Below are 26003 nucleotides of genomic sequence, written 5' to 3' on the forward strand. Positions count from 1 at the left end.
CCCTCCCCCACTTGACAGTCTGCAGGGTTTTTTGCATGTTCCTGAGATAAACCGTCAAGTCTAAATTTTATCCACAACACGGGTTAGGCCGAGTTCACAAGAACGTGTGTGACCCGTGCCTGTGCTGCGGCCCGCAAATAGCGGGCCGCAATGCACAATCGCCGGCCGTAGGTCAGCCACATCGGATCGTGGACCCATTTACTTTAATGGGTCCGCGATCCGGCCGTTCCGCTAAAAGATAGAACAAGTCCTATCTTTTAGCGGAACGGAAGTACGGGACGTAACCCCACGGAGGCACTCCGTAGTGCTTCCGAGGGGTCCCGTCCCGTGCGGCAGTTCCGCGATTCTGGATTTGCGGACCCATTGAAGTGAATGGGTCCGCATCCGTGATGCGGAATTCACACGGAACTGTGGCCGTGTATTGCGGCCCGCTATTTGCGGGCCGCAATACGGCCACAGATCACACACGTTCGTGTGAACTTAGCCTTAGTCTCATGCCGTTCTGCTCCTAAGGGGTGGGGCTCTTAAAGCAATTAGGTCATGATTAACGCAAAAAATGAAAATCAGACATCATACAGTACATGACAATACCTTTCTAACAAAGAAAGAACCAGCCCTTCTCCCCATTCATGCTCCAATTGTTCTGCTACATTCTCTTTAGGCTGACAGCTCAGGGTCGGATATCCTCTCAGGGGCGCGTGTCCTTTCTCCTGCGGCTCTCCTCTTGTATCTGTCACAGCTTCTAACAGTCGATACGGTTGGTGGCAGGTGAAGGATGGAACTGAGCATGTGCGACCTCAGAGGGCGGACATGCAAATTACTATACAGAATGATTAACCACCACCAGGGTGCGCCATTATAATGAATAGAATATCTCACAACTGGAACATTTTTGTATCAGAAAGTAAATTACAAAAGCAATTTGTTTTTCATGATGAATAAAATAACATTTAATAATGAGACAACCCCAATAAAGGGAGTCAGTCAGCAGTTAAATTCTGGGGAGAGCCGGACAAGCATACCTTTTGTGGAGCTTTATTATCAGGAGTCATGTGAATATGAACTTTTATTCTGCCAGGTTCTGCTCTTGCCAGATGCAAGTGTCCAGGAGGCAGAGCTACTTCACAGCTCCTTTGGTCTGCTCGGAGTGACCGTTGATTTAACCTAGTCCTAGCCAGATGCTATTTAAGTATGACCCAAAGTAAAGCATATCTAACCATAGTACAAAGAGAAATCAATACATAGACGTGTGCTGTTATTTTTAGCATGGCCTTTCATTGTAGCCCCACACAGATTGGCATATTGGTGGCACTATCAGGACTCATGAAAGGAGGAGAACTATTTTTCAGCATGCCACCACAGAGAACTAGAACCACATAACAAATGGCTGGGAGGACATTTCATCCAACTGTTGCATCAACAAATACAGCATTTGGTCTGAAGGATTCTAGTCGGCGGCCGAAGCTACAAAAGTGAAAATATTTTTAGAACAGATCACTTCCCTTATCTATAGTCTTCTATGGGTGCTAACATTGCAGTAGAGTTTCCAGGGACACTTGTGGCCCATATGCACACAATTACCTTTAATAAAGTAGTAACCAAGAGGCAAATGATAAAGTATTCAACACTTATTTGCCTCATGTTAAGGCCTCATGCACACGAACGGAACGTATTTTCTTTTTGTGCCCGTTCCGTTTTTTTTTGTGGATTGTATATGGAACTATTCATTTTAATGGATCCGCCAAAAAAAAAACGGAAGTTACTCCACGTGCATTCCGTTTCTGTATGTCCGTATTTTCGTTCTGCAAAAAAATAGAACATGTCCTATTATTGTCCGCATTACGGACAAGGAAAGGACTGTTATATTAGGGGCCAGCTGTTACGTTCCACAAAATACGGAATGCACACGTCATCCGTATTTTTTGCGGATCCATTTTTTGCAGACCGCAAAATACATACGGTCGTGTGCATGAGCCCTAAGGGTGATGCTCTGTAAAGGTATGCCACCTCTGTAGACAAGTGTATATATACAGACATCACCTCCTATACCCAAACCACTAACAATAGTTAAAGAAGCACCCCCCATACAAATGTATTTCTTTTCTGACTCATTAGAGGAGGAGATGGCCGTGTTTCGCAATGGGCGTCTCCTTCTCCCTGGCTGTGAGCGGTCCAATCGCAGAGGAGAGCGTCAGTCAGGGAGAAGGAGACACCCATTGAGAAACCCGATCGTCTCTTCCTCCCTGTAACGATGGTATGAATTTACATACCAAGCGGGAAACCAATACGGGGGCCACAGCGGGCAAACGGAGCAGCCCATAGAAAAAATAGTAAGCGCTGTAACATGCCATCAGTATGCCCTACACAACCCGCTGGTTATATATTAATGTCCAGACCAGTGAAAGGTCTTCTTTAAAAGGGTTGTACAGGATTTTGGTATTTATGGCTTATCCTCAGGAAAGGCCATCAATATCTGATCGGCGGAGATCCAAGATGAGGACAGGCCATCAATATCAAAATCCTGGACAACCCCTTTAAGGCAACATGTTGGCATGTGATGGTGAGTATAGTAGAAGAGTGCATTAAATAAACCACAGGAAATAAATGGTCCCAAATATAACCTTTACACAAGACATCCCTTTAGCCAAAGCTGTAAGCATTAAAGGCAACAGACACCTTTTGACAAAATGATTTTTATAAAATGTCGGTGGAAACCTTCTGTAAAAAAATAAAGAAATTCATAGAAGCAAAACAATGAAAATAGTGGAGAAGCCAATTCTATCAACAACGAGGGCAGTCTGCATTTTGTGACAGAATATAACAATCTCCAACATGAATGTGAACAAAGCCTTAGTATGCAATCTTCATTCATTCATTTACAGCACCCCTAATATTTCGTTTGTAACTTCTAATTTTTATACTTTTCACATGTAGTGATTTCCTTTCTAGTATCACATGCTACATGTGAGGTGTGCGAGGATGCTGCTGCCTTCACTAGCTCTCATGTGTCAGCAGAGATTCCTCCCTGGACTTATTTTCCTTTCTACAAATCATGAGGAACCTCTTCTTACTTGTGCTGACAATTATGCTGAGGAGTGAGATTCCCCTCTCTCTGCAGATGTTGCCCTGGGTGCTCTGCTTCTCCTCTACGTGTGTACACAGTCTTTGTTTTCTAACCCAGCAAACTGTATTGTGTGTGATTTCGTCCCTATCTATAATCTATGTGTTCTGCCCTCCTTGGAGTCTCTCCCCCTCTACACAATGATCTGCCTCTGTTTCTGTTGTCTGTCTGCTCTCCACCTCCTTTCTCTTTGGCTAAGGCCTCTTGCACACGACCATATGGCTTTTTCAGTGTTTTGCGGTTCGTTTTAAACGGATCAGTTTTTTCATTTTTTGTTCCAGTAGTGTTTCCGTTTCGCTTCCATTCCGTTTTGATGTTCCGTTTGGTTTCCATTTTTTGCGGATCGCAAATCGAAGCATGGCATATGCAGTATACAGTAATTACATAAAAAATTGGGCTGAGCATAACATTTTCAATAGACTGTTCTGCAAAAACGGAACGGATACGGAAGACATACGAATGCATTCCGTATCTGTTCAGTTTTTTTTTTTTACAGCCCCATTGACTTGAATAGAGCCATGGAACGTGATGTGCAGGCCCTAATAGGATATGTTCTATCTTTGAACGGAACGGAAATACGGAAACTGAATGCATACGGAGTACATTCCGTTTTATTTGCGGACCCATTGAAATGAATGCTTCCGTATACAGACCATATACAGAACGCAAAAAAACATAACTTAAATGGCAAAGAAAAATAACGTTCATGTGCAAGAGGCCTTAAAGGGACACTGACAGGCCTTCTGAGCATAGTTAGCTCTTTATATGCCCCCCTAGATCTTATAATAAGTTCCCAATTCATATAAGTATTATCCCTGTGCGCATAATAAAACGTTGAAAATAATCTTTATAATCACCTCTCCTTTCTGCCCAAGGGGCGTTCTTTGCGGCGCATTTGTGCCCAGCCGCGTCCCAACTGCCGGGTCCTTAGACACGCCCATCTCATTAGTATTCACTTCGCTGGGCGGTATTTCTCAGTCCCCGACATTCGGAGATCATGCGCATGCGCCCGGCACCCTCGCTCGTCGGGATTACATTGCGCCAAGTGAATACTAATGAGATGGGCGTGTCTAAGGACCCGGCAGTTGGGACGCGGCTGGGCACAAATGCGCCACAAAGAACGCCCCTTGGGCAGAAAGGAGAGGTGATTATAAAGATTATTTTTAACGTTTTATAATGCGCACAGGGATAATACTTATATGAATTGGGAACTTATTATAAGACCTAGGGGGGCATATAAAGAGCTAATTATGCTCAGAAGGCCTGTCAGTGTCCCTTTAAGGCTCATGCATACGAACTTATTTTATTTCCGCTTCCGTTCTGTTTTTTTTGCAGACCGTATGCGGAACCATTCACTTCAATGGGTCCGCAAAAACAACAGAAGGTACTCCATGTGCATTCCATTTCCGTATTTCCATTCCGGCAAAATGTAGTGCATGTCCTATTATTGTCCACAAATCACGGTCCGAGGCCCCATTCAAGTCAATGGTTTCGCAAAAAATACGGAACGCACACGGAACACATCCGTATGTCATCGGTATTTCATCCGTATTTTGCGGATCCATACTGTAGAAATGCCATGCCCAACCGATATTGCTCATGCGCTTGGTGATTAATAAGTTACCGTTTCCCGTTTCCGATCCACAAAAAAACGGATCGCATGCGGATATGTTTTGAGGAATAACATTATAGAAGAGGACTTAAAGGGAACCTGTCACCGGGATTTTGTGTATAGAGCTGAGGACGTGGGTTGCTAGATGGCCGCTAGCACATCCGCAATACCCAGTCCCCATAGCTCTGTGTGCTTTTATTGTGTAAAAAAAATTGTTTGATACATATGCAAATTAACCTGAGATGAGTCCTGCCCCCGGCTCATCTCAGGTTAATTTGCATATGTATCAAATCGTTTTTTTTACACAATAAAAGCACACAGAGCTATGGGGACTGGGTATTGCGGATGTGCTAGCGGCCATCTAGCAACCCACGTCCTCAGCTCTATACACAAAATCCCGGTGACAGGTTCCCTTTAAATCAGAGCGAAAAAAAACAAAAAACTCGGATATAGAACAACGGATCCGTGAAAGCCCTTAGTGAGAGCAGCAGGGAGAAGGAGAGCAGACAGACATCAGAAACAGATTTATGCCATATTCAGCACTACCAGCAAGATAGGTGAAGACTGAAGACTATTTAAAATGTTCCTTAAAAGGGGTTTTCAAGATTTTAATACTGATCGGTAGGGGTCAGACACCCGAGACCTCACCGATCAGCTGTTTGAGAAGGCACCAGTGCTCCTGTGAATGCCGCGGCCTTCTCACAGCTTACCAAGCACAGCGCTGTACACTGTACAGCGACTGTGCTTGGTGTCACAGCTCAGCCCCATTCACTTCAGTGGGGCTGACCTGTGCCTATGCCCCGTGACCGATGAACGTGTTGTCACTGACCTAGGGAAAGGTGAGAAAAGGCCACGGCACTGCCTTCTCGAACAACTGATTGGCGAGGGTCCCGGTGTCGGACCCACACCGGTGAGATACTGAGGATTGGTCATCAGTATTACAACCTCAGAAAACCCCTTTAATTTTGCAGGAAGCAATTAAAATTAAAAAAATTCAATGCAATGGTGCCTTTAAATGAAAGATGACAGCTCTCCAGACACATCTGTTTCAATAAATACTTGTATTCCCCATGACAAACATCATTGGGGTCATTTATCAAGACTGGTGTTTTAGACGCTGGTCTTAATAACCCTGCGCGGGCACTTGATCCGCCTTGGTTATGTTTGCCTCTACATAACTAAGGCACTAGCCATGCAACTAGCTTAAATCTATGCCAACTCCCTTGCTGGCATAGATTTAAGTCATTTTCTACATCAAAAACAGCCCTAGAAAAGTGGCATGAGTGGGGGAAATTTGCAGATTCGGCCTCAAATTCACTTTGCGACTGAATCTGCATTAAAAGTACGCCAAGTGGCGGCATACTTCTCATCATAAATGACCCCATGTTTTTATAGTACACTGGGCTGTGCCATTCCTCTGCTATTCCTCCCAGAAATGTATGAGCAAAACAGGCAGATAACTGATCGTCTATGGGTGGATTATGCAGCAAATCACAGCAAATATCCCAAAGGTAATGGCCGAGGTTCACTATTTACTCTATGCCCCATTTTTCTACAATTTTGGTGCAAAACGTCACATCTCATATTTTATAGTTCTTTTTTTGTCATGGGAAAGTAGGCATGGTTGAAAATGTGACTTGTTGCACCAACATGTGCCAATATTTCTGGTCTAAAAATGTAAAAAAGTAAAACAAAAAAACTAGTCTTGAAGGAGTTGACCAGGATTTTAAGATTGATGGCCTATGATCAGCATTAGAGCTTTTCTTCTGATGAAAGTTCATATTGTTGATCACTCTGGTTAACTTGGCTCCTGGATTTGTGCATCTGACATCTAAAGCTTTGTCCATCCGACATATAGTTATTCAAGGCATTCAGTCCCCTTGCATCCTAAATGTTCCACAAAAAGGAGAAAAAAGTCTACTTTCAGGGGAGGACTGGCCATAAATCTTACAGGGAAATTTTCTCAGTGGGCTGCTGCCCGGGTACATAATGGGCTCTCAACAGTAATTAACTGAGAATCAGGTCCTCATGTACCCGGCCAGTGACCGCACGTGCCCTCCTGAGTTCAGCTGCTGTGGCCCACATCTCATCTCATAAGCCCCTGCTCCATATCTTAAATCAGAGCCAACTGGAGGAAGAGGACAGAAAATGGCATCTACTGGTGGCCACCGCAGAAGGACAGCTTTTGGGGCAATTTATTGTGCTGCACTGTGGTATATGTTTCTGCTGGGATGGTATTTTGCACTATAGTATTGCTGACCCCGTCTACTAGTGTTGTCTCACCCTCTGTCAATTTAGACGCCCCTACAACATAGGGCCACTTTTAGGTTTCTTTTCTAGGGCCACCTTAAGTTCCCAGTTCGCCCCAGTCTACTTTTGATTGTTCTAGCGCCAGTCTTCTGTTATTCTTAGAAATTTATGAATAAACTGATAACTGGAAACTGATCACACGTCCGTAGAATGGGTCCGCATCCATTCCACAATTATCTGGAACGGGTGCGGACCCATTCATTCTCTATTGGACCGTAAGAGATGCGAAGAGCACACTATGTGCTATCCGCATTTCCAGAGTGCGCCCCCGATCTTCCGGTCCACAGCTCCGCAAGAAAATAGAGCATGTAAAATGGGTATTTCTATGGGGGTGCTGGCTGAGTGTATTGCGGATGCGCAATGCAGTGGAACTGTGTAGGGACACATCCCTTTCACAAATGGAAATTGTTATATTCATTGTCAATGGGACAAAACGTAACAGAACAGAACGGAATGATCCAAAATGCATTCTGTTCTGTTCTCATACCGGAGAGCAAACCGCACGCTGTGGTTTGCTTTCTGTCCTGAGATGCGGAGCAAAACTGATCAGTCATGACTAGAGATGAGCGAATTTCATATTTTGACATTCGCTCACACTTTGGTGGTAAAAAGTGAATTGCGTTACCACGGACCATAATGCAATTCTATGACGGAATGCCTTTAGAGGCATTCCGTTATTCATTCCGTCATAATAGAAGTCTATGGGCTGCAAAACGGATCCGTCCCATTTCCGTTATGCAGAGAAGTCCTCTCCTGCATAACGGAAACGGGACAGATCCATTATGCAGGCCATAGACTTCTATTATGACGGAATGAATAACAGAATGCCTCTAAAGGCATTCCGTCATAGAATTGCATTATGGTCCGTTGTAATCCATCACGCAATTCACCTTTTACCCCCAAACGAAGTGTGAACGAATTTTATAAGCGGAAATTCGCTAATCTCTAGTCATGACCCACAATGCAAGTCAATGGGGACGGATTAGTTTTCACTGACACAATCTGGTACAATAGAAAACGGATCAGTCCTCCATTGACTTTCAATTAAGTTCATGACGGATCCATCTTGGCTATGGTAAAGGGTAACTGTCATGTTTTCATCAAAAAATCTATTTTAGCATATGTTACTGCTGCTGCAGCATTATGCATAAAGCTATCTTTAGTTTCTTCACTTATCACTGTTTTTCTTGAGTTTTTCCCTTAGGCTACTTTCACACATGTTTTGGCTTTCCGTTTGTGAGATCCGTTCAGGGCTCTCATAAGCGGTCTAAAACGGATCAGTTTGCATTCTAATGCATTCTATATGTAAAAGTATCAGAATGCCTCAGTTTGCCTCCATTCCACCATGGAGATGGACACCAAAACGCTGCTTGCAGTGTTTTGGTGTCCGTCTGATGAAGCTGAGCCAAACGGATCCGTCCTGGCACACAATGTAAGTCAATAGGGACGAATTAGTTTTCACTGACGCAATCTGGCACAATAGAAAACTGATCCGTCCTCCATTGACTTTCAATGGTGTACAAGACGGATCAGTCTTGGCTATGTTAAAGATATTACAAACGGATACGTTCTGAATGGATGCAGACTGTTGTATTATCTGAACATATCCGTCCAGGACGGATCCACACAAAACGCGAGTGTAAAAAGTAGCCTTCGTTACAGCTGTTTAAACATTTACAATATGAGGACTTTCTCAAGATGGCTCCTGACAGTTCTCTGAGGCCAAAACTGCTTTCCCTCACTTCCCATACACACTTGCTGTAGCCAGCAGCTCCCTGCCAGCCAATCAGATTGGATTACTGAGAGACACGCCTCCTCACTCTGAAGCCTAATGCAGGCATGCAGTGTCAAGGACCGCCCCTCCGTCTTCTTCTCTTCTTAGCCAGAGACACACAAGCCATAGCAACTGTGTTTGAAGGGTACTTTCACACTAGTGTTTAAGTTTTCCGGTATTGAATTCCATCATAGGGGTTCAATACCAGAAAAAAACACTTCCGCTTGGTTCCCATTCATTGTCAATGGGAACAAAACTGAACTGAACAAAATGGAAAGCTCCAAAATGCATTCCGTTCCGTTTGGTTGCGTTCCCAGACCAGAGAGAAAACCACAGCATGTTGCAGTTTGCTTTTCGTCCTGGGATGCGGAGCAAGACTGATCCGTCATGACCCCCAATGCAAGTCAATGGGGACGAATTCGTTTTCTCTGACTTCCAATGGAGTTAATGACGGATCCGTTTTGGCAATGTTAAAAATATGTTAAAGATAATACAACCGGATCCGTTCATAACGGAGGCAGACGGTTGTATTATCAGTAATGGAAGCATTTTTGCTGAACCCTGTCGGATCCAGTAAAAACGCTAGTGTGAAAGTAGCCTAAGCCTTGGCAGATAGTTTGCAGGACAGTTTGGGAACTGGGCACTGTTCTTTTAGAGAAGTGAAAGGGTTAATATTGGTATGCCTAATAGTCTATGGCTGTGAAGAGGTTAATATTAGCACCGTCAGGTAGTCTAGAGCAGTGGAGTTAATAACACTATACCTGGTGGGCTAGGACAGTTAAAGGGAACCAGTCACTAGATCATTATGAATCCAACTTACATGCGAGATGCACACTTGTCAGTACTGTGTAATGGTCTTTGTCCTATTTCAAAATGTGGCCCCATCAGTAGTTTTATGTTAATTAGCCCCTGGGTGCAATGATGGCTGTGTCGTTGCACCCAAGACTCCGCTCCCTTCCATTCCCTGCAGTGCTCCCACCACTTTGACTGACAGGGACAGGCAGTGAAGATCTACTCACCACTGGCTCTGAAGCCTCCCGGCAGCGTGTTTGGCGCATGCTTTGTACAGGGATGGAGCACCCGCTGGTCATCAGAATGGCATAATCAGTCAAAACTAAGTGATCCCTTGATTTGTCCAATCAATAACAAAGCAGTGATCAAGCAAACAATTGTAGCTATGACACTGGCTGACCTGTCACATGTGCACTTGGCAGCTGAAGGCATCAGTGTTGATCCCATGTTCATATATGCCCGCATTGTTGAGAAAAATAAAGTTTCTATATATGCAAATTAGCCTCTAAGAGCAACAGGGGCATTGCCATTACACCTAGAGGCTCAGCTCCCTCTGCAACTGCCTTCTGCACTTTGACAGGGCCAGGCAGGCATGATCACGTTTACACTGCCTGGCATGCAGAGGATTGAGAGCAGAGCCTCTAGGTGTAATGGCAACGCCCCCGTTGCTCCTAGAGGCTCATTTGCATATGTTAAAACTTCATTTTTCTCAACAATGCAGGTACATATGAACATGGGACCAACACAGATGTCTTCAGCTGCCAAGTGCACGTGTAACAGGTCAGCCAGTTTGATGAGTACAATTCTGCTGACAGATGCCCTTTTAAATAAAGGTATTACTACCTTTTTTTGGCCTCATGAACACGTAGTTTTGGTCTGCATCCGGACCCATTTATTTCTACGGGTGTGCAACAAAAAAAGTGGACAGCACACTGAGGTCACTGATATGGATGAAATTAGAGTCTCGTCCGTATTACGGAGAAGAATACAGTCAGGTCCATAAATATTGGGCCATCGACACAATTCTAACATGTTTGGCTCTATACACCACCACAATGGATTTGAAATGAAACAAGCAAGATGTACTTTAACTGCAGACTGTCAGCTTTAATTTAAGGGTATTTACATCCAAATCAGGTGAACGGTGTAGGAATTACAACAGTTTGCATATGTGCCTCCCACATGTTAACCACTTCCCATCTGGGCCCTTTGCCCCCTTCCTGACCAGGCCAAATTTTGCAAAACGGACATATCTCACTTTATGTGGTAATAACTTTGGAACGCCTTTATTTATCCAAGTCATTCAGAGATTGTTTTCTCGTGACACATTGTACTTCATGATAGTCATAAATTTGAGTCAAAATATTTCACCTTTATTTATGAAAAAATCCCAAATTTACCCAAAAATTTAAATAAAATCGCAATTTTCTAAATTTCAATTTCTCTGCTTTTAAAACAGAAAGTGATACCTCATAAAATATTTATTATTTAACATTCCCCATATGTCTACTTTATGTTGGCATCATTTTGGAAATGTCATTTTATTTTTTTAGGACGTTAGAAGGCTTAGAAGTTTAGAAGCAATTCTTCAAATTTTTAAGAAAATTGCCAAAACCCACTTTATAAGGACCAGTTCAGGTCTGAAGTCACTTTGTGGGGCCTACATAGTGGATACCCCCATAAATGACCCCATTGTAGAAACTACACCCCTCAAGGTATTCAAAACCGATTTTACAAACTTTGTTAACCCTTTAGGCGTTCCACAAGAATTAAAGGAAAATGGAGATCAAATTTTTAAATTTCACTTTTTTGGCAGATTTTCCATTTTAATCAATTTTTTTCTCTAACACATCGATGGTTAACAGCCAAACAAAACTCAATATTTATTACCCAGATTCTGCGGTTTACAGAAACACCCCACATGTGGTCGTAAACTGCTGTATGGGCACACGGCAGGGCGCAGAAGGAAAGGAACTCCACATGGTTTTTAGATGCCATGTCCCATTTGAAGCCCCCTGATGCACCCTTACAGTAGAAACTCCCAAGAAGTGACCCCATTTTGGAAACTAGGGGATAAGGTGCCAGTTTTATTAGTACTATTTTTGGGTACATATGATTTTTTGATCATTCAATATAACACTTTATGGGGCAAGGTGACCAAAAAATTGGTTGTTTTAGCACAGTTTCTATTTATTTATTTTTACAGCGTTCACCTTAGGGGTTCAGTCAAGTGACATTTTTATAGAGCAGATTGTTACGGACGTGGCGATACCTAATATGTATACTTTTTCTCATTTATTAAAGTTTTACACAATAATAGCATTTTTGAAACCAAAAAATTATGTTTTAATGTGTCCATGTTCTGAGAGCTATAGTTTTTTTATTTTTTGAGAGATTTTCTTATGTAGGGGCTCATTTTTTGCGGGATGAGGTGACGGTTTTATTGGTACCATTTTGTGGGACATACGCGTTTTTGATCACTTGGTGTTGCACCTTTTGTGATGCAAGGTGACAAAAATTGCTTGTTTTGACACCGTTTTTTTTTTTTTTTTTTTACGGTGTTCACCCGAGGGGTTAGGTCATGTGATATTTTTATAGAGCTGGTTTTTACGGACGCGGCAATACTAAATATGTCTATTTTACTTTATTTTTTCTATTTTAATTTTTTTTTTTTTATTCCTAACTTGGGAACTTTTTTTTTTTTTACATGTGAAACTTTATTTTATTTTATTTTTTCAACCCTTTATTTTTTTTATTTTTTTTTACACTTTTCGTCCCCCATAAGGTCATACAAGACCTCTGGGGGACATTTGCTTCACTTTTTCTTTTTTTTTTCACAGTTGATTTCTCCTGTAACTGGGGCTGAGATAGTAGCCCCAGTTACAGGACAAATGCACCCCTAGAGAGGCTGTACAGCAGCAATCCAGCGCTGTACAGCCTCACAGCAGGGTTGATCGAGGTCTCTGAGAGACCTCACACAGCCCCTGCACTCTCCGGTCACGGCGGTCACATGACCGCCGGGCCGGAACAGGAAGCGCACAGCGCTTCCTTCTCTGCAGACACAGCGCTCGGTGAGCGCTGTGTCTGCAGCGATCTAGAAGGCAGGGACACCTGGGCACTGTCCCTGCCTTGTCTTAGGGTTGCCCTGCTGTCACTGACAGCGGGCAACCCGATCAGCAGCTGCACGATTAGCGTGCAGCTGCTATTTCTGACAGGACGTTTTAAAACGTGCTGTCAGAAATAGACGTCCACCCATAGGACGTTTATATCCTATGGGCGGACGTGAGGCGGTTAAGGGACCAAAAGTAATGGGATAGAATAATAATCATAAATCAAACTTTCACTTTTTAATACTTGGTTGCAAATCCTTTGCAGTCAATTACAGCCTGAAGTCTGGAACGCATAGACATCACCAGATGCTGGGTTTCATCCCTGGTGATGCTCTGTCAGGCCTCTACTGCAACTGTCTTCAGTTCCTGCTTGTTCTTGGGGAATTTTCCCTTCAGTTTTGTCTTCAGCAAGTGAAATGCATGCTCAATCGGATTCAGGTCAGGTAAGGGATTTCCCTTAAAAAACTCTTTGGTTGCTTTTGCAGTATGCTTTGGGTCATTGTCCATCTGCACTGTGAAGCGCCGTCCAATGAGTTCTGAAGCATTTGGCTGAATATGAGCAGATAATATTGCCTGAAACACTTCAGAATTCATCCTGCTGCTTTTGTCAGCAGTCACATCATCAATAAATACAAGAGAACCAGTTCCATTGGCAGCCATACATGCCCACGCCATGACACTACCACCACCATGCTTTACTGATGAGGTGGTATGCTTAGGATCATGAGCAGTTCCTTTCCTTCTCCATACTCTTCTCTTCCCATCACTCTGGTACAAGTGGATCTTGGTCTCATCTGTCCATAGGATGTTGTTCCAGAACTGTGAAGGCTTTTTTAGATGTCGTTTGGCAAACTCTAATCTGGCCTTCCTGTTTTTGAGGCTCACCAATGGTTTACATCTTGTGGTGAACCCTCTGTATTCACTCTGGTGAAGTCTTCTCCTGATTGTTGACTTTGACACACATACACCTACCTTCTGGAGAGTGTTCTTGATCTGGCCAACTGTTGTGAAGGGTGTTTTTTTCACCAGGGAAAGAATTCTTCGGTCATCCACCACAGTTGTTTTCCGTGGTCTTCCGGGTCTTTTGGTGTTGCTGAGCTCACCGATGCGTTCCTTCTTTTTAAGAATGTTCCAAACAGTTGTTTTGGCCACACCTAATGTTTTTGCTATCTCTCTGATGGGTTTGTTGTGTTTTTTTTCAGCCTAATGATGGCTTGCTTCACTGATAGTGACAGCTCTTTGGATCTCATCTTGAGAGTTGACAGCAACAGATTCCAAATGCAAATAGCACACTTGAAATGAACTCTGGACCTTTTATCTGCTCATTGTAATTGGGATAATGAGGGAATAACACACACCTGGCCATGGAACAGCTGAGAAGCCAATTGTCCCATTACTTTTGGACCCTTAACAAGTGGGAGGCACATATGCAAACTGTTGTCATTCCTACACCGTTCACCTGATTTGGATGTAAATACCCTCAAATTAAAGCTGACAGTCTGCATTTAAAGCACATCTTGTTTGTTTCATTTCATATCCATTGTGGTGGTGTATAGAGACAAAAATGTTAGAATTGTGTTGATGTCCCAAATATTTATGGACCTGCCTGTAGTAATTTCTAGTGATGGGAGTAAGAAAAATGCATAGTGCACACAGAGGGTGTCTGTATTTGGCAGATCCTTTATTTGCGGAACAAAATCTGGACGTGGTCGTGTGCAAGGGGCCAAAATGTCATGCAACAAAATGTATGCCTGACGCCACCGGGTTTATGCTGCTGCACAAGGCAGCGGTGTTTATCCATACGGTGGCCAATATGGAGGCATTATGTATACACAGTTATATTCCCCCGAGTCTGTACAGGCTCAGGCGCAGCTCTGAGATCCACGCACGGGAACTGAATTATAATCTATAGAATACAATACAGCTTATGAATTAGAACAAAAAGCCATTGTATAGGCGCAGGCCGTGCTGTTCTTTCGTACTTTCCCTTTATTTTCTGTGAAGCAAGTTCAGCAAAAGTTTTTGAAAAGGAAGTGAAGCACCAAACAAGTTACGCAATATCACGTACTGGCTAAATAGCAGGATAATAATGTAACAAACTTACTGATTTTTGATAACTCTGGCCAAAAATCACCACAAAACCTGCACTGCTCTGTGTCTTTTCATGTCTAGAAAATAGCTTTTAATCATATGTTAATTACCTCAATAAGGAGCCCAAGGGGCTGTCCCTCCGGCCGTTGGAGCCCAGCCACGCCGATTATCTCGGAGCCCAGCACCGCCCCACTGCTAATTTATTCACTGCTCATCGCCGGCGTAATGGGTTTGTTGCGCCCGTGGATACACGTTTCAGTGCCCGCGCGGTGTACTGACATCGGCCTCACAGAACGAAGTGCGCATTTGCCAGCTTCACTCGACCCGGAAATGTGCGAGATTTCGGGCGCAAACAAACACATTACGTCAATGATAAGCAGTGAATAAATTAGCAGTGGGGCGGTGCTGGGCTCCGAGATAATGGGCTCCTTATCGCGGTAATTAACATATGATTAAAAGCTATTTTCTAGACAAATGAAAAGACACAGGGCAGTAATACTGGTATGTTTTAATGTAAATCGTGGAGACTGATGTGGTGATGCTAATAGCTCAGTAAGTGAAATCCAGGTGACACTGTCCCTTTAAAGGAAATGTGTCACCATTCTCTCTCCAGTTTTTCTATTTTCTAAACATGATTCTGGGGGCGGCCATCGTGCCTGAGCTGTTCTTAACCTTTCCTGGGATTACGTGGTAGAAACTAGTATGCTTACCAAATAGGGCGGCCCCTACAGATGCCAGCAATTTATTATATTTTTTTAAATACCCCTCAGTTCCAGCGCTGTGTCCCCAGCTGTTTTTGGTGCCCGATATGTTCATTTAGAGTATTGGTACAGGGAGGAGGAGACAGCCGGGTTTCTCAATGGGGGTCTCCTTCACAGCGGAGAGCTTCACAGCCAGGGGGAAGGGGAGCTGTTTTTTTCTCCCTGTGACGCTGGTCCAAGAAAACCACTGACAACACAGATGCCAACCATGTTCCATACATAACATAGGGGGTCATTTATTATCCAGAAATACATCTAAAACACCGGTCTTAATAAATGACCCCCATAGTTTGTAAGGCCGAGAAAAGACATCCATCTATCCAGTTCAGCCTGTCATCCTGCAAGTTCATCCATAGGGGTATGAGCCAATTTTCCTAATTTTAGAGGAAAATAATTCCATTAAATCAGGCAATCAGAATAGCTTCCATTCCAGTTATTACTTTAGTTGCCCTCCTCTGAACCCTCTCCAGCTCTGCTATGTCTGCCTTGTTCACAGGAGCCCAGAACTGTACACAGTACTCCATGTGTGGTCTGACTAATGATTTGTAAAGTGGTAGGACTATGTTCTACGGGCATCTATGCCACTTTTGATGCAACCCATTATCTTATTGGCCTTGGCAGCAGCTGCCTGACACTGGTTTCTACAGCTTAGTTTGCGTTTCACAAAAATTCCTAGGTCCTTTTCCATGTCAGTGTTACCCAGTGTTTTACCATTTAGTATGTACGGGTGACTTGCATTATTCCTTCCCATGTGCATAACCTTACATTTGTCAGTGCTAACCCTCATCTGCCACTTCTCTGCCCAAGCCTCCAATATATCCAGATCCATCTGCAGCTGTATACTGTCCTCTTCCGTGTTAATTACTTTACACAGTTTAGTGTCATCTGGAAAAAAATATATATATTTCACTGTGCAAGCCTTCTACAAGATCATTAATAAATATACTGAAGAGAATAGGGCCCAATACTGACCCCTGTGGTACCCCACTAGTGACAGTGACCCAATCTCAGTAATCAGGTGAACAATGTAGGAATTACAACAGTTTGCATATGTGCCTCCCACTTGTTAAGGGACCAAAAGTAATGGGACAATTGGCTTCTATTACCAATTGGTTTGGAACATTCTTAAAAAGAAGGACCGCACCAGTGAGCTCAAACACCAAAAGACCCAGAAGACCACGGAAAACAACTGTGGTGGATGACCGAAGAATTCTTTCCCTGGTGAAGAAAACACCCTTCACAACATTTGGCCAGATCAAGAACACTCTCCAGGAGGTAGGTGTATGTGTGTCAAAGTCAACAATCAAGAGAAGACTTCACCAGAGTGAATACAGAGGGTTCACCACAAGATGTAAACCATTGGTAAACCTCAAAAACAGGAAGGCCAGATTAGAGTTTGCCAAACGACATCTAAAAAAGCCTTCACAGTTCTGGAACAACATCCTATGGACAGATGAGACCAAGATCAACTTGTACCAGAGTGATGGGAAGAGAAGAGTATGGAGAAGGAAAGGAACTATTCATGATCCTAAGCATACCACCTCATCAGTGAAGCATGGTGGTGGTAGTGTCATGGCGTGGGCATGTATGGCTGCTAATGGAACTGGTTCTCTTGTATTTATTGATGATGTGACTGCTGACAAAAGCAGCAGGATGAATTCTGAAGTGTTTCAGGCAATATTATCTGCTCATATTCAGCCAAATGCTTCAGAACTCATTGGACGGAGCTTCACAGTGCAGATGGACAATGACCCAAGCATACTGCAAAAGCAACCAAAGAGTTTTTTTAAAGGGCTTCTGTCACCCCACTAAACTCTTTTTTTTGGGTACTTATAATCCCTATACTGCGATTTATCCATACATAATGTAATTTATCATTTTGGTTCAGTAGATCTGGCGCCGGCGCAGTAACTGTCTTCAGTCGGCGCAGGCGCACTGAGAGGACGACGCTCGCCCGGCCGCTCCATCCACAGTGCGCCTGCGCCAGGTGTAGATGTGACGTCACCGGCGCATTGAGGATGGAGCGGCCGAGCGAGCGTCCTCCCCTCAGTGCGCCTGCGCCAACTGAAGACAGGTACGGCGCCGGCGCCAGATTTTGAATGCAGACAGGCCAGCAGAGAACGAGCGCGTCCGCTGGCCCTGTCAATCAACATGAGGAGGGGGCGTCTTTATGAGAGGAGGATGCGGCTGCTACCAGCAAGTAACCGCCCTACTTGCTGGTAGACAGGTAATTTGCATATTATAAAAGTCTGTTTTTTGCAGTATCTACTGAACCAAAATGATTAATATAACATAATACATAATATATTACATAATACATTATGTAATATAAATCAAAGTATAGGGATTATAAGTACCCAAAAAAAAAAAGTTTAGTGGGGTGACAGAAGCCCTTTAAGGGAAAGAAGTGGAATGTTATGCAATGGCCAAGTCAATCACCTGACCTGAATCCGATTGAGCATGCATTTCACTTGCTGAAGACAAAACTGAGGGGAAAATGCCCCAAGAACAAGCAGGAGCTGAAGACAGTTGCAATAGAGGCCTGGCAGAGCATCACCAGGGATGAAACCCAGCGTCTGGTGATGTCTATGCGTTCCAGACTTCAGGCTGTAATTGACTGCAAAGGATTTGCAACCAAGTATTAAAAAGTGAAAGTTTGATTTATGATTATTATTCTATCCCTTTACTTTTGGTCCCTTAACAAGTGGGAGGCACATATGCAAACTGCTGTAATTCCTACACTGTTCTCCTGATTTGGATGTAAATACCCTCAAATTAAAGCTGACAGTCTGCAGTTAAAGCACATCTTGTTTGTTTCATTTCAAATCCATTGTGGTGGTGTATAGAGCCAAAAATGTTAGAATTGTGTCGATGTCCCAATATTTATGGACCTGACTGTACGACATCCATTGATTCGCCGCTGTCAAGTCTAGAACTTACCTCCTCATAGAAACTGATTAAATTAGTTTGACATGACCGATCCCTCATGAAGCCATGCTGATATGGCGTTATTTGCTTATTCTCATTGAGGTACTCCAAGATAGCATCTCTTAGAAAACCTTCAAACAGTTTACCCACGACAGATGTTAAACTTACCGGCCTATAGTTTCCGGGCTCTGTTTTTTTACCTCTTTTTGAATATTGGCACACATTTGCTATGCGCCAATCCTGTGGAACATTCCCTGTCAGTATAGAGTCCGCAAATATCAGAAATAAGGGTCTGGCTATGACATTACCTAATTCTCTTAGGATACGGGGGTGTATGTCATTTAGATCCAGTAATTTATATTCAGTAATCTTTTTAAGACGCCGCTGTACTTCTTCCTGGGTCAGACACGCCACTTTTAATGGGGAATTTACTTTTACATTCTGCATTTCATCTGACAGTTTATTTTCCTCAGTGAATACAGTGGAGAAACATATTTAATAAATTAGCTGTCTCCTCATTGCCCTTTACAACTCCTCCCTAATCACTCTGAAGAGCCAACTCTAACCCTAAACTGTTCTTCAGTTATATATATATGGTAAAAAGTTACTCTTTGACAATGATTCTCTGTCTCCAGCCTGGCTGCCTTTATCTGTCTTTTACATGTTCTGTTTTTCTCTTTATAGTTTTCAGTGCTTTTTCACGACCTTCCTGTTTTAGTAATATTAATGCTGTTATTTCTTGCCCCCTGAAAGAAAACTTGTTTGAATGACAATTGCAAGTTTCTTATCTTATAGTCACTGTTTCCTAGATGTGCCGCAACCTGCAGTGTGTTGTTCTGTCAGGTCTATTAGTTAATACCAAGTTTAGTGTTGTGTTAGTAGGTCTTCATGCTGTGAGCTTGGTTCTGGTCAGGTTCTTCATGCTGCGAGCTTGGTTCTGGTCAGGTTCTTCATGCTGCGAGCTTGGTTCTGGTCAGGTTCTTCATGCTGCGAGCTTGGTTCTGGTCAGGTTCTTCATGCTGCGAGCTTGGTTCTGGTCAGGTTCTTCATGCTGCGAGCTTGGTTCTGGTCAGGTTCTTCATGCTGCGAGCTTGGTTCTGGTCAGGTTCTTCATGCTGCGAGCTTGGTTCTGGTCAGGTTCTTCATGCTGCGAGCTTGGTTCTGGTCAGGTTCTTCATGCTGCGAGCTTGGTTCTGGTCAGGTTCTTCATGCTGCGAGCTTGGTTCTGGTCAGGTTCTTCATGCTGCGAGCTTGGTTCTGGTCAGGTTCTTCATGCTGCGAGCTTGGTTCTGGTCAGGTTCTTCATGCTGCGAGCTTGGTTCTGGTCAGGTTCTTCATGCTGCGAGCTTGGTTCTGGTCAGGTTCTTCATGCTGCGAGCTTGGTTCTGGTCAGGTTCTTCATGCTCCAAGCTTGGTTCTGGTCAGGTTTTCATGTTATTAAAACATGCATTAAGCTTGGATCTAATTCTTCAATTATATAAATGTTAAAAAGTATAAATCTGAAGGTGTCGGCCCTCTACAAAGTGATGAAAGGGGAGTTGCAGAGAGCAATGAGGAGAAAGCAAAGCTATTAAATATTTTTAGGAAAATGTAACTGTCAGATGAAATGCAGAATGTAAAAGTTAATTCCCCATTAAAAGTGCCCTGTCTGACCCAGGAAGAAGTACAGAGGCGTCTTAAAAAGATTAAACTAGACAAATCGCCAGGACCAGATGGCATACACCCCCGTATCCTAAGAGAATTAAGTAATGACATACCCAGACCCTTATTTCTGATATTTAAGGACTCTATACTGACAGGTATTGTTCCACAGTATTGGCGCATAGCAAATGTAGTGCCAATATCCAAAAACAGAGCCTGGAAACTATAGGCCGGTAAGTTTAACATCTGTCGTGAGTAAACTGTTTGAAGGTTTTCTAAGGCTAGTTTCACACTACAGCAGGGGAGTCCGGCAGTCTGTCGGATCTGTCCTGCAGCTAGTTCACGTGTGCCCCCGAACTGCCGCTCCATCCCCATTGACTATACTAGGGGCGGGGGCGGAGTTCCGGCGGCAGCGCACGGTGAGAGGCAGCCAGACAAAAAGTACTGCCTGCCGGACTGCCCTACCGCTAATGTGAAAGAGACGCTATCTTGGAGTAGTTAATGAAAATAAGCAAATAACACCATATCAGCATGGCTTCATGAGGGATTGGTCATGTCAAACTAATTTAATCAGTTTCTATGAGGAGGTAAGTTCTAGACTTGACAGCAGCGAATCAATGGATGTCGTTTATATGGACTTCTCCAAAGCATTTGATACAGTGCCACATAAAAGGTTAGTATATAAAACGAGAATGCTCGGACTGGGAGAAAATGTCTGTATGTGGGTAACTGGCTCATTGATAGAAAACAGAGGGTGGTTATTAACGGTACACACTCAGATTGGATCACTGTCACTAGTAGGGTATCACAGGGGTCAGTATTGGGCCCTATTCTCTTCTATATATTAATGATCTTGTAGAAGGCTTGCACAGTAATATATACATTTTTGAAAATTACACTAAACTGTGTAAAGTAATTCACACGGAAGAGGACAGTATACTACTACAGAGGGATCTGGATAGATTGGAGGCTTGGGCAGATAAGTGGCAGATGAGGTTTAACACTGACAAATGTAAGGTTATGCACATAGGAAGGAATAATGCAAGTCACCCGTACATACTAAATGGTAAAACTGACATGGAAAAGGACCTAGGAATTTTAGTGAACAGCAAACTAAGCCGTCAGCTGCTGCCAAGGCCAATGAGAATGGGTTGCATCAAAAGGGGCATAGATGCCCGTGATGAGAACACAGTCCTACCACTTTACCAATCACTAGTCAGACCACACATGGAGGACTGTGTACAGTTCTGGGCTCCTGTGAACAAGACAGACATAGCAGAGCTGGAGAGGGTTCAGAGGAGGGCAACTAAAGTAATAACTGGAATGGGGGGGGGGGGGACTACAGTACACTGAAAGATTATCAAAATTAGGCTACATGTACACGAATGTATTTTGTTTCTGTGTCCGTTTCGTTTTTTTTTTGTGGATAGGATGCGCACCCATTAATTTCAATGGGTCTGCAAAAATGCAGACAGCACACCGTATGTCCGTTCTGTAGCCCCGTAAAAAAAAAAAAATAGAACATGTCCTATTCTTGTCCGTTTTAGGCATTGTTACAATGGATTCGCAAAAAAAAACAGATGGCATACGGATGTCAACCGTTTTATTTTGCGGACCGCAAAACACATACAGTCGTGTGCATGTAGCCTTAGGGTTATTCACTCAAAAATGACGACTGAGGGGAGATCTAATTACTATGTATAAATATATCAGGGATCAGTACAGAGATCTCTCCCATCATCTATTTATCCCCAGGACTGTGACGAGGGGACATCCTCTGCGTCTGGAGGAAAGAAGGTTTGTACACAAACATAGAAGAGGATTCTTTACGGTAAGAGCAGTGAGACTATGGAACTCTCTGCCTGAGGAGGTGGTGATGGTGAGTACAATAAAGGAATTCAAGAGGGGCCTGGATGTATTTCTGGAGTGTAATAATATTACAGGATATAGCTACTAGAGATGGGTCGTTCCAGGGAGTTATTCTGATTGCCTGATTGGAGACGGGAAGGAATTTTTTCCCTCTTAAAGGGTTTCTACCACCAGAAATACTGTTATGTAGCTGACTGACATTAGCGATGCGCTAATGTCAGCACTACATAACAGTATGTTTCTAACATTAGTCCCTGCAGCCATTTTTGTTAAAAAAGCACTTTTATTATATGCTAATGAGCCTCTAGGTGCTATGTGGGCGTAAAATCAGCACCTAGAGGCTTCGTCCACTCACCCATTATGCCGCCCAGGTCCAGTGTTGTGCCCGCCCAGCTCCTCTTGATTGATGGCACGGTCCGCCGCATCGCTGCCGAAATACCGCGCCTGCGCTGTTCACTTCTGTCTTCGGCGCAGTGAGTGAAGGCCGCTCTCCTGATGCCGGCTTCCTCACTGTTACGTAGTCGGCGCAGGCGCAGTGAGGAATCCGGCACCAGGATCGCATCATTCACTCACTGCGCCTGCGCCGAAGACAGAAGTGAACGGCGCAGGCGCAGGATTTCGGCAGCAAATGCGGCGGACCGTGCCATCAATCAAGAGGAGCTGGGCGGGCACAACACTGGACCTGGGCGGCATAATGGGTGAGTGGACGGAGCCTCTAGGTGCTGATTTTACGCCCACATAGCACCTAGAGGCTCATTAGCATATAATAAAAGTGCTTTTTTAACAAAAACGGCTGCAGGGACTAACGTTAGAAACATACTGTTATGTAGTGCTGACATTAGCGCATCGCTATATCAGTCGACTACATAACAGTATTTCTGGTGGTAGAAACCCTTTAAAGGGGTTGTCCGGGTTCAGAGCTGAACCCGGACATACCCTTTTTTTCACCCAGACAGTCGCCCTGAGGCTAGCATCGGAGCATCTCATGCTCCAATGCGCTCCCTTGCCCTGCGCGATGCACGGGCTTTTTTGTTTTCAATAACACACTGCCGGGCGGTAACTTCCGCCCAGCAGTGTGTTCGGTGACGTCACCGGCTCTGAGGGGTGGGCTTTAGCTCTGCCCTAGCCATTTTACTGGCTAGGGCAGAGCTAAATCCCGCCCATCAGTGCAGGTGACGTCACCGGGGTTCCTGGCAGCCCCATGGAGAGCCCCGGTACGTCACCGGAACTCCTAAAAATGCCTTTGCCCTGCGCAATTTAGCGCAGGGCAAAGGAGAGCATCGGAGCATGAACTGCTCCGATTCTCATGTCAGGGGGGCTGCCGGGGTGAAAATGGAGGGATGTCCGGGTTCAGCTCTGAACCCGGACAACCCCTTTAAGTGGGGAAAATTGGCTTCTACCTCAAAGGGGTATTTTTGCCTTTCTCTGGATCAACTTGCAGGATAACAGGGCGAACTGGATGGACAAATGTCTTTTTTCGGCCTTATATACTATGTTACTATGTATTTGTAGACTAAAAGTGCATCTGGCATATTACAATTTTTATTTGATAAGAGATTGGGGATCATTTTCTGCACCACAGGCACCATGCATATCTTAGTAAGCCAAGCAATTTCAAAAATGTTAATCTCACCCCTGCAGTACATGATACACAGCAAAGACCACAAAACATTAGAGATAAGGCCACGACGTGACGTTGTTGTGGACTCTCCGCAGCAGAATTGCAGGTGAAAATTCTGTAGCTCTTACAGTAAAAGCAAACTGGATGAGGTCACAGAAATCTCATCCACTCGCTGCGGAAAAACCAATGGCGTAAAATGACATGCGCTTCAGGTTTTTGATCGGCAGCATATCAGTTTATAGTTTGGATTTTACCAGTGGCGTTCACCCTTTACAGTACTAAGTAATTTCCTACGGCAATGCCGCCACAAACACCAGTCCATTTCAGGTGGCAGCAGATTTTAGCTAGGATTTGCCGCTAAAAAACCACAGCGGACTTGCTACACGTAGTCATAATCTACCCATGTGATAGAATGGGATCCAATGATGGTAAGAACAGGCGGGAAAACCCCAACTCTCTGAGATCCCCATATCTGAACAAAACATGAACGTGCAAAAATGAATGAACCCCAGAAACACTTGGTGGTTCACCAGCTGACATGTAGACCATGTGACAACTCTCAGAAAGAGAACATATTTATACAATTAGTCCCCCGGCCCCGACGCACGCTCCCCCGGCCCACGCTTCCCTAGCCCAGACGCACGCACCCCCGCCGAGTCCCCCGGCCCCGACACACGCACCCCCGCCGAGTCCCCCGGCCCCGACACACGCACCCCCGCCGAGTGCCCCGGCAAACTCTCCTGCGCCAAGTGCCCTGGTGCACCCACCCCCGCTGAGTGTCTGGCCCTCTCACACACACACACACACACACACACACCCACTTGCACCTCAGGCCTGCTGCACACACCCCCACTTAGTGCCAGCCCTGATGCACACATCCCCATTTGGCATGGCAGCCCTGACATATGCACCCCCACTTGGCATGGCAGCCCTCACCTAGACAGACCCTTAGCACATAGGGCCATAAAGTGTGAGTGCACTCAGCACTTCACACACTTCTCTACACAAGGTGACAGCCGCACACACAGGGCACAGCGGCCACCGCTCCTCAGACAGTCCCGCTCGAGGTGACAGCGTCCTGCACACGGACACTTCCCAGCCCACTGGAGTTGACAGCACCCCACAGCTCCTTACCTCAGGGGGACTCAGCCGTAGCCTCTACCCCGAGGAGGTGTTATAGGTCCCTGCTTCCCCCAGGGGAGGAGGAGAACGAAAGGTTGAGTCTCCTTGCTTTTCCTCCTTCTCCGCCTGCTGCACATTTAATCCACGGGTTGTTGTTATGTCTGCATTGGCTGTAGTAGTATATGTGCTATACAAGCTGCTCGGCTTGTCCCAGGCTGGAGACCTTCAACGCACTCAGCAGCGCCACCTGCCTGCGATAACGCTCTAGCCGTCACTCAGCACCACGCCCCCATCCGTCAGCCGTAGCCCCCGGCTGCGCGCGCATTCTCCTCAGAGAAGTAGGCTCAGGCTGTAAGCGCTGCGCGCATAGTATTCACATTCTAGCAACACCTACTAGAATGCCTCCGGAGTAGTTCTGTTTACGCCACCGGAATCTGTTGTAAGTAACAGGTGTCCACAGCTCAGCAGACCACTGTAAACGCCGCAGCCATTTCTATGAAGACCAAAAAGTAATGCTACAGAAGGAATTGTAGCTCCAACAAAATGGCCGCACCTGTGGACTCGTACGCAACTGGACACCTTGCGCTCTAGCAAAATGTCTTACGTCACTTGAAATGCTTCTTGTCCTGTAAATCTGTGACGCCCATTTCTAAAACTTTATTGATAACTACGTGTATGACACTAAACGCCGCTTGTCTGCTCAGATCACAAGAGCTGTTCTCGCGTTTTCCAGTTTCACTCGGTTCTGTTCTCACTGTGACGAGCCGAGCGAGGTTAGTGTAAATAAAATAATGTCACATGATGCGCTTCAGCCAATCAGGCGTTAAATAAAGTCACCTCTTTCCTCCTGCTAGTAACTGCTGACAGCACCGCTGGGACTGTTCCTATTGGTGGGAGGTTCCGGGAGCGGCCAATCAGCGCTGAATATGAGGGAGGTGGTCTAGATTGAGTGACCGTGAACTTTCCAGCTGGATGGAGCAGCTCTTTAGTTTGGCAGCATGGGTACATTATTTCTACTGGTTGCAAAGGAGCTTTTTATTTCTAGGTCAATAAAGTTTATTCAATGTTTTTCAACAGGTTATGTGACTTTCTAATGTATTTAAGTTTTCTGTCAGTGAGTTGTGACTTTGTAATGTATTTATCAGTTATTAACCATATAGAAGAGCTCTGTTTTCTGTCAGTGAATGTGTTTCTATGACATATCAGTGGGGGAAAAAGTTATTAACCCTCATACACCTACGGGTACTTTCA

The 26003-nt window shown here is 44.5% G+C and overlaps 1 protein-coding gene across 2 annotated transcripts in view; it reads right to left on the bottom strand.

Annotated features, from left to right (window-relative positions):
• Nucleotides 1-25180, bottom strand: part of LOC121005428 (signal transducer and activator of transcription 5B) — a 218877-nt gene extending 193697 nt beyond the window's left edge. For both annotated transcript variants that reach the window (XM_040438192.1, XM_040438191.1), the window contains exon 1: nucleotides 24765-25180. The gene's annotated coding sequence lies outside the window, so the exon portion shown is untranslated. The remainder of the gene's footprint in view (nucleotides 1-24764) is intronic.
• Between the last annotated feature and the right edge of the window lie 823 nt (nucleotides 25181-26003).

Source organism: Bufo bufo, chromosome 6, assembly GCF_905171765.1.
Source record: "Bufo bufo chromosome 6, aBufBuf1.1, whole genome shotgun sequence".
Lineage (NCBI taxonomy): Eukaryota > Metazoa > Chordata > Amphibia > Anura > Bufonidae > Bufo > Bufo bufo.